This window comes from Pseudonaja textilis, chromosome 11 (genome assembly GCF_049901715.1).
Source record: "Pseudonaja textilis isolate UNSWEBS1 chromosome 11, rPseTex1.2, whole genome shotgun sequence".
Taxonomy (NCBI): Eukaryota; Metazoa; Chordata; class Lepidosauria; order Squamata; family Elapidae; genus Pseudonaja; species Pseudonaja textilis.
In genome coordinates this window covers 11593732-11608102 of record NC_142000.1, presented here as the reverse complement: position 1 = coordinate 11608102, position 14371 = coordinate 11593732, and the positions used below count along the sequence as shown (strand labels likewise).

The 14371-nt window shown below is 37.2% G+C and overlaps 1 long non-coding RNA gene across 1 annotated transcript in view; it reads left to right on the top strand.

Moving 5' to 3' along the window:
• LOC148124833 (uncharacterized) overlaps positions 1-13582 on the top strand; it is a 152127-nt gene extending 138545 nt beyond the window's left edge. Inside the window, exon 4 of the long non-coding RNA XR_015744911.1 lies at positions 13467-13582. This is a non-coding gene — a long non-coding RNA (uncharacterized LOC148124833). The remainder of the gene's footprint in view (positions 1-13466) is intronic.
• Positions 13583-14371: the final 789 nt, after the last annotated feature.

Below are 14371 nucleotides of genomic sequence, written 5' to 3'. Positions count from 1 at the left end.
ATGTATCTCCCACATTCTGAAAAGGTTGCTGAATTCAGGTCCGGAGAATGTCTCTATTCAACTCCCCAACCTTTCCACATCTATCACATAATTAACCATCTGAAAAATAATGAGCACACTTTGAAATAAAGTTGGTACAATCTAAGAGCAAGGTTTTGTCATGACCGATGACAAATGTGTCTATGCAGCTTTATAACAAAAAAACATAGTAGCTATGAGGGGAAATTTAATCTGTAAGGAATACATGCATGCCTGATTTTACATTTTGAACCAACAGTGGAAAGTAAAATGTGTTCAAATTAAGGCAGATAGTGGTAATGATTGGCAAAAATGATAACATATTATTTAAACATCTTTGCAAGGCTACGAGATCAATATCCCTCAGGGATCAGATTAACACTGTTCTATTATCTCTCACATTTGACTGAATATTTTTGGTTTGTTTGTTTGATTTTACCATTTTGATGGTTTCATTAATTTTAATTTTTTTCTTCATTATTACTTTTGAATTGCTTGTGGAAATGCAAAATTATTTTTAATAAATTTAGGGGTTGACTTATTTTAATTCTATTCAGTTCAAGTCCTACTTTACTTCCAAACAATATAGTGTAAAATATGTTTTTCCCCAACGGAACTCTATAACTTCATCTTATAACAATTTTGGGAAGTAGCTTAGACTGTAAATTGCTAACTGCTTTTCAAATCAGGACTCTAGTAGCATTTTCCTCCAAAAACCAAATAATAAAGAGTGATGGATAGTATAGAAATTTGATGAATAAATAAAATAAATAAAGTTAAAGGCATATCCTTTTGTGATCTGCAGCTCACTTTCTCAGATGTATAAAGCAGTTAAACTGAGCTAGGATTTAAATTGGGGGCAGTAGTTAGATGAGGTTTTTTTTCTATCAAAGACTAATATATTATCTTTTAAAATAACTGGCCAAAAATCATCCCATGAACTCCCAAACTGCATGGTGGTCCAATCAAATTCTCACAAACCATCATCAAATTGTTACACCATAGATTGTAAAGGAAGTATATAAGACAAACTCTTTCATATCTTCAACTTTTAATATCAATTTGACTACCTTAAAATGAAAATACTTATTGTTAAAAGAAAAAGATAAGCAATTATTTTTTTCCTGTATTCCTGATGAGTAATTATACATTTGTTTCTTTGTTAGAAAAAAATTATATAGTCAGAAGTCATGTCACAGCAAAAAAATAAATAAAAGAAAACAACAAAAATAGGGCATTGATTTCTGTGACCCAGTCTCAGCAATTTCTGGGAGATTCACAGCTTCTAAGTAGAGAAAATGGGTTTGATATGAAGCTGGAAAGTGCCAGTCATATGCTGTATGACATGTTTAGCTTTTTAAATTGTCTCTTTTAAATGGTGTGTAAATGTGTTTTATCTGTATGTGTCTATTGATGGCTGGTTTTTGTCTGAATGCCAAGCTTCCAGGAATTTCCCAGGGTTTTTGGATTTAGCTTAGTCTAGGAAGCTCCCAGTTTCATAGGTTAAACTATGGTTGAGTCTGTCCATATGTTGTGATGATGTTGGGTAAGTTTTAGCTCAACACATGTTGAGAAAATACACAGAAAAAAAAAATCTGTCCTATGTATAAGCATGATGACCCCATAAAATCAATGATCACTACGGTCAGAACCCTGTAATATTTCTTCCCCTTTTAGAAACAGAAGATAAGATGCTGCAGACTCAGTCAGCCATGTCATAAATCAATGCTTGAACTAAATGTGAAGACTCTTTAAGATCTCATAGCTTCCCACCTGGACAGGTCTATATTACCATCTGCTCTATTTAAGAGCTCAGTTGCTCAAATGTAGCAACGTTACTGTGGAATTAGTGCACCTGGCTGTCGTCTTCTAAGAACTAAGCCCTGATGTGCTTCATCCACTGTTTCTTAGCTTCTGGATCTTATCATAGAATTTGTGGCTTTATCAAATCCTGCAATTTTGTTTTTGATTCCTTGCAAACAACTCTGACATCACTTTACATTGTTGGTCACAAGCTGCTTCCTTGCAGCACAGGTATAATCCCTAACATGTTTCTTTGTCTAGGGGGAGATTGATGAGGTTAGACTGAATCTGTGCTGAATTACTTTTTCAGAAGTCTTGCAGAATATGAAAGCCCTTCATGCTGCTGTTGTTGAGGTCTCTGGACCTCCAACCGATATCCTGATCTTAGCAGAGCCAGATTTCTGTAACATCCACACTGAGAAATTTAGAGTTTAAAATGTAGGTGCTCACCAGGCTACAAATCTTAGGTGACTTAAAATAAAGGCATCTACTTTCTTTACAAAAAGTGCTGTATAATATATCTACCAATGAAGTGGCCTTTTCAAGCGAGAGAGGATGTCTTTGATCAAGCTTCAAGCAGTGATTTATGGCACACCAAGCCTTTCTTGAGTTGCTTAAAAACAGGCAGTTGTTTTATAGCAATGATGTGTTTTTAAAAATTTTAGAGGGTGAAAATGGCAATTACAAGAGACAAGGCCATATAAGCTAAGACAGGCAAAGTTTGTGGAGGAGGCATTAACTCTAGAAGAAGCCATACTGCTTCAACGTTCATATATCTGTCTTAAATAGCAAATTCTGTTAGCAATAAGCGATAGCACTTAGACTTGTATAGGCTTCACAGTGCTTTTACAGCCCTCTAAGCGATTTACAGAGTCAGCATATTGCCCCCAACAATCTGGGTCCTCATTTTATCCACCTCGGAAGGATGGAAGGCTGAGTCAACCTTGAGCCTGGTGAGATTTGAACTGCCAAATTGCAGGCAGCTGGCAGTCAGCAGAAGTAGCCTGCAGTACTGCATTATAACCACTGTACCACTGCAGCTCTTATGAGTCTGCTTCTGATTTATTACCTACCTACCTACCTACCTACCTACCTACCTACCTACTGTTAATTAAAACCCAAATAAATGAGATCTGTTGAAATTTATCATTGCCATGACTTCATGTTGCTGAAAGAACATGTGTATAGAACAAGAACAAAAAATAAAGTTTTTCTGACAGAAAAAATTATGGCGTTTCAATATCTTGACCTAATCTTTAATTGATGCAGGCTACCACCTACATGAAAAAAATCTTAAACAACCTTGAAACCAAGGACAGAATATTATGCCCAGCTTATTCAGCATTTAAAGAAGCCAGGCAATTGGGTTAATTCAATACATCATGGATTAGCTAACCATGGTGGATAAAAATAAATTTATCAAGAAGGCTGCCTTGCTGGTTAAAATTAAGTCTTCATTCACTCTTTTTATAATTGTTCTCCAAAGAGCATATTCCTTCCCTTTTTTCAATTTAATTCTCATTCGGTGAATGTAACTGTCAGAGTAATAATATTGCTTGTGCATTGCAATTACATTACAGATCTACAGATCTTCCCGTGCATTGCAATTATATTACAGATCTACATTACAGATCTACAGATCTAATAATATTTCTTGTGCATTGTAATTGCATTAGAGATCTACATTACAGATCTTGACTGCAAGGTTATGGAAGGCCCAGAGATGTCTGCATTACAAGTTTGCATCAATAAAAAATAACATTGTTCAGCGTTGTTAGGCTAAGGTATCTATATTTGATCAGTATGGTTTATTTCAATCACATGTAGAAGGAAAAAGTGAACATTAAGCAAATAGTCAGAAAGTTTGTATGTATTGCAAACAATTGGAAAGTATTTCTTCCTTTCACTGAAAGCTATCAGTGGTTGAACAGTCATTCTATTGGTTTTGGAATTCTTTTCCTCCAAATATTGCTGAAAAGAAATTTAAGTAGTGGTGGACACTGTGGTCAATGAAAAAGTCTGCACAGTTAGCACCATACAAAGGGTGTAAGTCCAGGTGAGTTGGACTAGATCAAAGGTCTTCAAACTCGGCAAGTTTAAGACTTGTGGACTTCAACTCCCAGAATTCCTGAGCTAACATGACTGGAGGAGGAATTCTGGGAGTTGAAGTCCACAAGTGTTAAAGCTGTCGAGTTTGAAGACCCCTGGACTAGATACTTCCTGAGAACCAACACAAGAGATTGTGATTGCCTTTTGAATGAGGTATGGGTACAAACCTCACAATCTTTTCTTTACTTGGTAAGTTGGGTGATCTCCAGAAATCTGCAGAAAGGCAGGTTAATTTGGCTATTATTTTTATATATGTTTAAATATGCTCATATGATCATGTTGTGGGACATGAATCTTGTATTAAAGAGCAATGTTTACCTATTCAGACTGATTATTTGCATATATATATAAGTTTAAGTTTCTAAAAAATGTATGTATGATGAAAAAAAATGTTTCATACCAGCATGATAGTTTAAATGGTAAATGGTGGTTAAATATGATTTTAGTCTTGTAACAAAAGAACAAAAAGACATAAAATATAAAGATGAAATTCTGAGGCAGGGACCTCTGCAGAAGAGATCATAAATGACCATGATCAAACCTATGTGCCTATGTGATCAAACTCCTGCCCCCTTTTATTGTGTGCTGGGGATGGTTAAATAAGTCAAAATGGTGGATTCAGTGGTCTATTTTTTATGTTTTGCATGTGTGACACAAACATGCAAAAATGTAGAACTCCAACTGCATTATTATGACCACTAACTTCACTTTTTTAAAACCCTGTGTGTTCTCCTACAAACAAACAAACAAACAAACAAACAAACAAATGAACAAACAAACAAATGTGGAAGTTCTTCAGTTGTCTGGTTTTGGCAGCCATATTGTCTTTTCAAAGTCTGCACAGATGGCTCTGTACTCAGGGAAGATAGTTCTCTCTAATTAAGGTTTTTTTCAAAGAATGTGACACCAGGAAATTGACAAAACACAATATCTGAAGGGTAAATTATCACCACCCTGACATTTAAAGCCCGTCACATTAGAATAGTTGACATGTGTTTGTCAATGCACAAGTGAGATTTAAATATTCCCTGGGGAGCTCACATAGCCAACTAAGGGACCAAAATGCACTTGGACTATTCAGAAGATAGATTAGCCCTTTCTATCTTTTTAAAAAGGCTAATTCCTGACAGAATGTTGATTTTTAAGTAAAGGATGCCTTATATGGCTAACATTTTATGGATATGGTAAGATAATTCTTAAAGACATGAAATGATTTCTTCCCACTGTGTACCTAGTGACAGATGGTTTCAATTAAGGGTATATATTAACCACAACATTTGGCTCAGGATCAAATTGACACTTCAGAAAATATCATGACATGACTTGATTGAGTTGGCGGACTCAAGTCAGAAGCAAGACATTAAGCTTCCTAATATCCACTAACTAGCTCAGGAAAAGGACCCAGTGATGTACATTTTCCTGATGGACACATTTTGCCTTCAAATAATCTATGAGTAGCCAATGCCAACATTTGGAATCTAGCTTTAGAATGGCCTATACTGTCCCCATGAGAAGTACAGACATTACATTATGTCATGGTCTTATTTTTAAAGAGTTTTTAAAAGGTTTCCACATCTTCTTAGAAGGGAAGAGTTTCAAAGTTTTTTTTTTAGCCAGTGCATATCTTACACGGTGTTTTTACTGAATTTTGATTTTCTTTAATATTAATAGTACTAAATGTAGTTAAATGGTTGCACTTTGGCCATGTTTTCTGTCATATTAAAAGTTGTTCATTGTTCAGTTGCTAATTTGTGTCCAATTCTTAGAGACCCCATGGACCATAGCATGCCAGGCCCCTTGTCCTCTACTGTCTCCCGGAGTTTGCCCAAATTCATGTTCATTGCATCAATTACACCGTCTAACCTTCTCATCCTCTGCCATCTCCTTCTACTTTTGCCTTCAGGGTATTTTCCAATAAGTTCTTTCTTCTCATTTGGTGCCCAAATTATTTGAGTTTCAGCTTTAGGATCTGAAGAATAGTCAAGGTAGATTTCCTTTAGTGTTGATTGATTTGATCTACTTGCCATCCAAGGGACTCTCAAGAGTCTTGTCCAACACCACAACTGGAAAACTTCCATTCTTTGGCACTCAGCCTTCCTTATGATTCTCTTCCAGCTGTACTGTACCACTAGTATTGAGTAATCACACTTGGAAGTTTCTAAAGCCACAGACGAATCCTTCAGTAGCTCCTTATATTGAGTTACTCAGGACTGTTATGTGCATTTTAAAGTTACATCGGTTTGCAGCCAACATTCTATTGCAGTGAACAATATATTTCTGAGATTATTTTCTTTCTTTGCATTTTACAAAAGATTTGGTTTTTAAACTGATGATTCAATCAGTTCAGATCAGCAAGTCTTTGAATCGCTGGCTGATCTCTAACACAGAAACCAGGACAAGCAGCTCTACAGTCCTGGCATGTCATGAATTGCTAAAAGAACTGGCAGGTAACAAGCATGTTGCAAAGAAATTGCACTGAGCCAAAAAAGGGAACGATTTAATATTCATAGACATTTATTTTTCTATCAAAAGAAATAAACTGCCCAAATTTGCTTTGGATAGTGAGATGAACAACATATAAATTTCCTTCCTTCCTTCCTTCCTTCTTCCCTCCCTCCCGCCCTCCCGCCCTCCCTCCATCCCTCCATCCATTATTTTTTCATTTTGCATGGAACACATGTAGCTGACATTTTTCACTTTCTTACACAACTTTTCCCTGGAGAATGCTGCAGCATATTTTTAACACCTGGCATATTATGCATTATTCTTAAACTGACACCCTCTAAATGTTTCTTTTGCAATAAAGGCACAATTTATCTGGTTATGTTTCTGTAGCATCATTCAGTGCATTTACTTGAGGCTTTTTGTACAGACTTTGATCAATGGTTTGGTTTTATAATATGCAGGTACCCCTAGCACTCCTTAGCAGACAATGAAAGTAGAGTGTTCCATGCTTAAAAGATGAAGGAATGTGCCTCACCCCCATTATGTTGCAGAATTATTGTGGTGCAAGACACTTGTCTTTTCCAAGGTTGTTATATTTTAATTGGAGACATTTTTTAAAAAGCCCTTCCCTAATTTTAAGGTATGAACTATTGTGGCATTTTTATCTTACATTTTTGAAATATCTTTGCCATTTTGTACATTTCCCGTGGGATCCTGAGATTAACATAAGAAACAGAAGAAGGGCTGCCCAATCATTGAATGGTATACTGAAAAGGTCAAGGTAATGCATTATACCATTGTTATGTTTAAAGAATAAAAAAAGGGAGTGCAGCTGAATGTGAAAGGTGATTCAGAGATATTCTATATGGGAGCAGATAGGACTGCAGAATCTCTCTCTCTCTCTCACTCTCTCTCTCTCTCTCTCTGTGTTTGTGTGTGTGTGTGTCTGTGTGTGTGTGTTCTGACCAAGGCTTCCTTAGACCGTAATTAAGCACACCCTTAGTCCAAACAACTCTTGTTTTATTTCACTGTTGGGAATTATGTTCATTCCCAGCCCATAATGAGCCCCAAACAGTCTCTCGAGATAAGCACCCACCTTTATCTCCTTTGAATTTCTGCCAAAAACTAAAGTGCCAAATTAACTGTAAAAGGTCAAACGAAGTACAAAGTCCACACAGAGTTTCAAGGTTTAATCCGAATGAACGACTTTGCTTCCTGCAAAGGTTCTTGTCCCTTTGCTCCTCCTTTATATCTTATGGGAGGGGCAATCACCTCCAAGCCTTACTCCTGAGTCACCCCTTTTGTCTTAGCTGCTCTTGCCTTCTGGCAGCTCTGCGCAAACGCGCACCGGGAACAGGCTCCCCTGGGTCCTCTGCCTCACTGCTGCCAGATTCTGAAGGCTCCAAAGGCAGCACCCCACTCACAGATGGTCCTGGTTCTATCTCTGTATCTGATGCAGGACCCTCGTCCAAGTCCTCCTCAGATTCCTGGACTGGTCCCTGTTCTTTCCCACTGTCCAATTCTGCTGCCGTCTGCACAGGCTGCTGGCGAACTACAACAGTGTACGCGTGTGTGTGTATTTCATCTTGTGAAATTGAGGATGTTGCTCATAGTTGCTTTAGCTTCTGAGAAGTCTTAAGCCTCTCCTAGGCATGGGCACAACTGGTTCACTAAATAAATTTTTGTAAACACCTCCCTGACCACATCTACCACCTGCTACTACACAGTGCAGGATAACATAGCAAAATGATGTGTAAAGGTCTGGAATTCTTTCAGGAAATTTGTGCCCCTATAGAAGGACAACTGATGGAACTGGCAGGTTGAATTATAAGGAAGTAAAGCAAATTCATTCATTCCTTCTAACATGCACAACTGAGTGGTTGGCATTTAACTAGATCAGGTGACCTGATTTTTTTTTTAGTGAAGAAAATCTAGTTCAGCCTTACCTAACCTGGGCGCCCTGCAGACAAGTGAACTTCAACTCCCAGAATTCCCCAGTCAGGAGACCATTGCTGAAAATTATGGGAATTGAAGTAGTCCACAAATCTGGGAAATATCCAGCTTGGGAAAGATGGGTTTAGGAAAAGTTAAAATGGTGTTGGTTTCAGGCTTCTTCCCTGACTGTTTAGAATGCCTCAAGACACACGAATACTTATTTGCAAATATCTGTCTGCAGATTCAAAGAATCTCTGCAGATGTTGTTTTATTTTTCTCAGAGATGGCTGCCAGTTTTCTTCAAGGAGGTTTTTAAGCAGGGCAGACAAACAGCAGGTATTTCAGGCAAACTTATTTCATTATCCCCCAAGGAGCTTTTCTGAGTAATGTAGGCCTGTAGCTAAGGAAAGTTGCTTCCTACATGGAGTTCATCTGAATGACCTATTTCCTCCACAGCAGTAGATTCCTAATATGTACTGCTGTGTAATGGAGAAGAAATGTTGTCTTGTGTAAAATGTGTATGCCGATATTCAGCAGCAGCAGCAGCAGCAGCAGCAGCAGCAATGTACTATATCACACAACAAGGAGGCCAACTAAGCCCTAAAAACTTGCATTTTTAAATAGTAATGAGGTAGATATGGCCATACAATGTAAAATAGTTTAATTAATTATCTAGCAGGGCTGCTTATTAATTTAACCATTGAAGCATTGCTCAATCTTCAACTAGACATGGAGTATACTACTCTCCTTATAAGGTTCCTTCCAACTCTGATTATCTGTTATCTTCCAACAGATTATGGATTGGTAACCTGAGCCTAGGGGTCTTCATTCCAAAAACAAACAGAACAGAACAAAACGAAACAAACAGAACAGAACCAAACAAAACTTCCTTGTACAGACATAAGACTTTCCTTGACTGGTAGAAAGATTTCTGATCTGAGGATTTGTCTTGTTACGTAATGAAGTCAAGTGATGTTTAAGGAAGCCTGATGTGCCTATTCCATTCTCTCTCAGTTAGCAAATCATACAGCAGACCCACTGTAGTTGCAGAATCATAATGCAAATCAATACCACACATAGTAGGAGTAATTTAGCTTGGAGGTTATCAGAACTTCAAGAATAAATGCTTTATCTGAAGCCATATCCTTTGCTTTGCATGCATCTCACTGATAAATTCAGAATTAGCTTATAATCTACCAGTAAAGAAAAAAAAAAACCACATTCTTGTTTTGTAAAATACTGGTTAAGATCGCATATTCAAAAGGGCATGTTAGTGACTTCCTAGGCTTTTCTTTGTAGCCTCTAAAGATGTGGTGTTCACAGCCTCTCATGTGGGAGACTTCAACCATCAGTTAGCATTGGCCTTTGGAATTTGAGCAGGAACTCTGCAGTTTTGTGGTTTTCAATCCTCTTGACTTGCCTCTTAAAATAAAAGATGAAAAAGATGAAAGCTCATCTCAGGAAGCAAAACCTCAAACCTTTCATAAGAAAATAACATTGCCGCGAGAATCGCAATTTGTGGACCAAAGAGAAAAACACATGAAAATTGAGGGGGTGGGAATCATGGGATTGATGATTTGTGAACCAGATACCACAGCATCTACTTAGATGTATTCTGAAACCAGCAGCTTCAACAACATTTGGAGCTGAAGTTAAAGAAAGCAAGAAATTGATGTTAAAAAGGGTATCTCACATTTATAGTGTGTGTGTGTGTGTGTGTGTGTGTGTGTGTGTTGTATGTGTGTGTTTGGATGTATATGCAATCATTGCATCAAAGAACTCTGGTGTTTAAAGTGCAGTTTTGTTGGCAACTCTGCCCACAGCCTTGAGTTCAATCCTTCTTCTTCTGCTTCTAGATCTAACTTTGAAATTCTAGAATGAAGCTACCTTCTTTGCTTTGACGTTGGCCAAAAATAACTCATTATTGTACATGTTTCTGTTGTAGCTGACATACCAGCAGATGGACTAGGGTCTGTGTTTCTCCACATTCACATAGTGTGTTGTTACCTGCTAAGAGTCTCCACTTGAGTATATTGATTTTATATTTAGGCACTCCAACTTTTAGCATATTCAGTGTCCTCCAAGTAGTATAGATCAGTTCCTTCAGCCATATTCACTCCTGACAATTCAATTCTATTAGGACTCAAGGTTGACTCAGCCTTCCATCCTTCCAAGATCAGTAAAATGAGGACCCAGATTGTTGGGGACAATATGTCAATAATGCTTACATTGTAAACTGTCCAGAGAGTGCTGTTAAATGCTATGAGGCAGTATATATGCCTAAATGTTATTGATATTGTCTTTAGGAAGGATATTCGTACTGGAAATAAGCAAAGAAACATTGGATTGATCCGAACATGCCAGCCAAAAATATAGTTTCCGGTAGAAATGGTTTGGAATATCAGCTTTCAGCCATGGTCCTAGAGAGTAAGACAGTTTTTTTCACCTTTGTGAAATGTGTTGCTTTGTGTTGATGTTGTAAGACCAAATGAGAAGAGAGCAGGCACAGTTCCTTGCACAACTGAGTGGAAAATGAGACAGAAGGATGGAGCTTCTAGACAGAATCTTTTTTTCTCAAGAAAGAGAAAAAAATTCTACATCTGACGAAATGCATTTCCATGAATGACTCTGAATGATTCTCTCATATTATTTGTGGACAAAAGTGGATATTCATTCAGGCTAGAGTGTTTAAAATGTAAATGAGGTTAGTTTCACACACACTCATGCACATCGTTTCGCTTTCCATAAACTAATTTTGTAGTGCATGACAGATGAAGTGCGTGACAGATGAAAGTCTTCTTAGGAAACTTTAGATCTTAACTGGCATTACATTTAAAATCAAACATGTTCACATCCTTAACATCTCAATTTTTTTTCCATGGCAAAGTGTTTCTCAAATAATAATCTTTAGAAAATTCTCCCCCAGCTGCATTGATCAAATAAAATAAATACTAATATTTTGAACATGGAGAGAGATGTATACCTATCTGCCATTTAGCTGCCCCAAATGAGAAGCCAGCCTGGGGGAGGGGAAGGAAACTCATACCACAAACATGAGATTCTACCCATTGACTCTTGCTGAGGTGCATGATAATTGCTAAAGTGCTTGATAATCCTTTTTGTAATAGCATGTTAACTAAAGAAGAAATGAATTTGAGGGACGGTGCTCATGGCAAACTTTCTCTGCTTGGATTTTGGCTCAGAAGTCCTGAGAAACATTCCAATGGGCTTTAGTATCAGGGATATTAGACTTCCAGTATTCCAATATATTGGAGAAGAATAAAGGGTCTGAGATGCTTTTCTCTCTGTGGATAATGGTACTTTTCATCAATCAGGTGGTGGGCTATGAAGCAGGAAACAGACCAAGTGTACAGAGTGAGAAAAAAAGTTTCACCTAGACGTCATGACCCAAATCAGAAAATAAACCAGGATAAGGCTCAATCCAGGTTTTAGTTAAGAACTAAAAGTTGCAAACTTCACATTTCAACTTTTTAATTTTCTTCAGGTTTTAGCAGCCCCAGTGATAATGGTAACAGCACTGAAGTAACAGTAGACTTCTATGAAATATAACTAAAAAGGCATGTTGCTTTCATTAGTGTCAAGTTGGCATGAATCAACATGGCATAAATACTCAATTGCAAGTTAACTTCATTCACTCTTGGCATTAAAAAATGCTACAGGGAGGGAATTATTATCTAATTAAAACTTTTACTAGGACAGTTGAGAATAAGTTTGATGTTCACAATTTCCTCTTTTAAAGAGACCAGTAAATAGGGAACAAGAAGATGAAGAAAAAGAAGGCAAGAAAGACTGACTTTGTATTGCCTTGTTGCCAATTCATGTTATTACCAACAGAGAGGGTTTAAAAGCATTTATAGCAAATTAGCATCCTTGATTAAGTTCGCACACCACAAACATGTTTATCAGTGCTTTTCACACTGCACTGAACAAAAATGGCATAATAGGAATAGGCTTATTCTTAGTCCAAAGGTTTGTTTCTGATTTCTTCCCTGATTTAAGGGAAATTTGGGAAACCATCTCACTATCATGAAAGGTTTAATTGATGCACTAACCACCAAATATGATGAATTTATATTGTATTAAATATGAATTTAAAAAATCCATGCCCTTATTACTTTTCCGAGAAATCCCGGACCAAGGCCACAATTCAGTTAAGACTCTTAATTTAAAACACAGTTTTAAAGAATGACTAATTCAATAAAATAATCAAAGCTCATAACTCATTACTGCAATGCTCCATATGTGGGATGTCTTTGAAGATGATCCAAAAAGTGCAGATGAACAATTTACTATATTAAGACTACTACCTGGAACATGGCATTTTAAGCTTACTGCTGCTACGTTTTCTTTCTTCTTTTTATAACCTTAACTGGTTCCTAGGATCTTCTGGGCTAGTTCAAAAAGTTGGTAAATGAGGCACCCTGTGGCTTACAGTTAGAGTGTCTGAAGCAACATGTTAACCTATATATTCCTACTCGTGATGTTAAGATAATCTTTGGAGCTCTGGGGACTGCTTCCTTGATTGAATGCAGGTTTCCCAGGAGGCTATTCAGTGGTAGCCCTCCTCACCAACTATAGAAAGCACTTCCCTCAATAAGGTATAACTGATTCCGGCCTTTGTCTTTTCATCACCAAAAGTGTTATGAGTCTCTCTGGCATTGCATCTAATTAATATGCTAATTTTAAACATTTATTCTGCTTAGAAATGTTTAAACTATTCTGATTGATGCTTTTATTGTTTGGGTGCTTATATTATCATGTATTTAATTATCATGTTATTATATTTTAATTAAGTATTTTTAATTATCTTGCATCTTTAATGTAGGACTTCAGTGTCTTGGAAAATCCAGTGTCTTGGAAAATCCACTTTTGAAAGGCAGCAGACACTTTTCAAAAAGGAATGGGCAAAACTTGCATAATAATGCACTGAAAACCTTAGGATCTTTCAAACTCTGTGAACATAGGAGAACTCTATTTTCCAGACACAAATATGTAACACAAATATGTTACACAAAGGCATGAGTCTTAAGATTTGTAAGTTGGTACGAAGTCTCCAACTTTCAAAATGTAAGATTGTTTTCTTATCTTCTGGCCAAATATTCTGGTTCCTTGATATGGTACCACTCTCTTACAAGGTTTCTCTTTGATCAACAATCCCTGCTGGCTTTCATCAAACTTCACCTACACACTGTGCATAAGAGTAAGTTGTTTTAAAATGCAGAACATGAGGTCCGTGACAACAATTATTTCAGGAACAGCCACAGAAGTGGTCACTCTGATCTCTGGGGGCATGATCGAAGATACAATTGTCATCTTTGAAGAATGGTTCATCCACTCTTTGGGGAAGGAATTTAAATGCATTTCCATGGTAAGCAGGGTGATTAATATTTCCTTATGTGCTCTTTGATTCATAAACAGACCCACTTGAGGCTTCCTTCCTGTGCTTTGACTGGAAGGTAGCCTAAAGAGATTCTCACAAATTTCTGTGTCCCAAACAATGGCTTGATACAAGGAATTTTGTCACAGCTCTGCTGCCATTTCATCATGTTGCACAACAATTGTGCCGTCCCAGGCTCCCGGATTCAGTGTCAGAATGGTTCCAAGTGTTACTTGTTAATTACACTCAGACCAGTAGTCCAGACAGGAAGATTTCAAAGCTTGGTATTATAGAAAAATGGAATTCACTTCATTCCTTTTGTATACCTGCTGATTGTTGACTCTCTTGCTTTATTTATTATTATTATTATTATTATTATTATTATTATTGTTGTTGTTGTTGTTGTTGTTGTTCATTGCACAGTCAGCCAGATGTTCAGACTGGGTTTGGCATTTTTGTCTACCTGTCAAGTCCTTACGAAGGACCTGGGATAGGCAAATCTGGATGTTTGATGGTGTTACAGATATCGCCGCAGGATTGAAACTGTTCCAAGTAAAGCTGTTTTCTACAATTGACTGATGGCAAATTTGTCAATGCCTAAGGTGTTCAAGAGGTGCTCCAGTTGCTTTGGGACTCCATCCAAGCCTCCTATTACTATTGGTA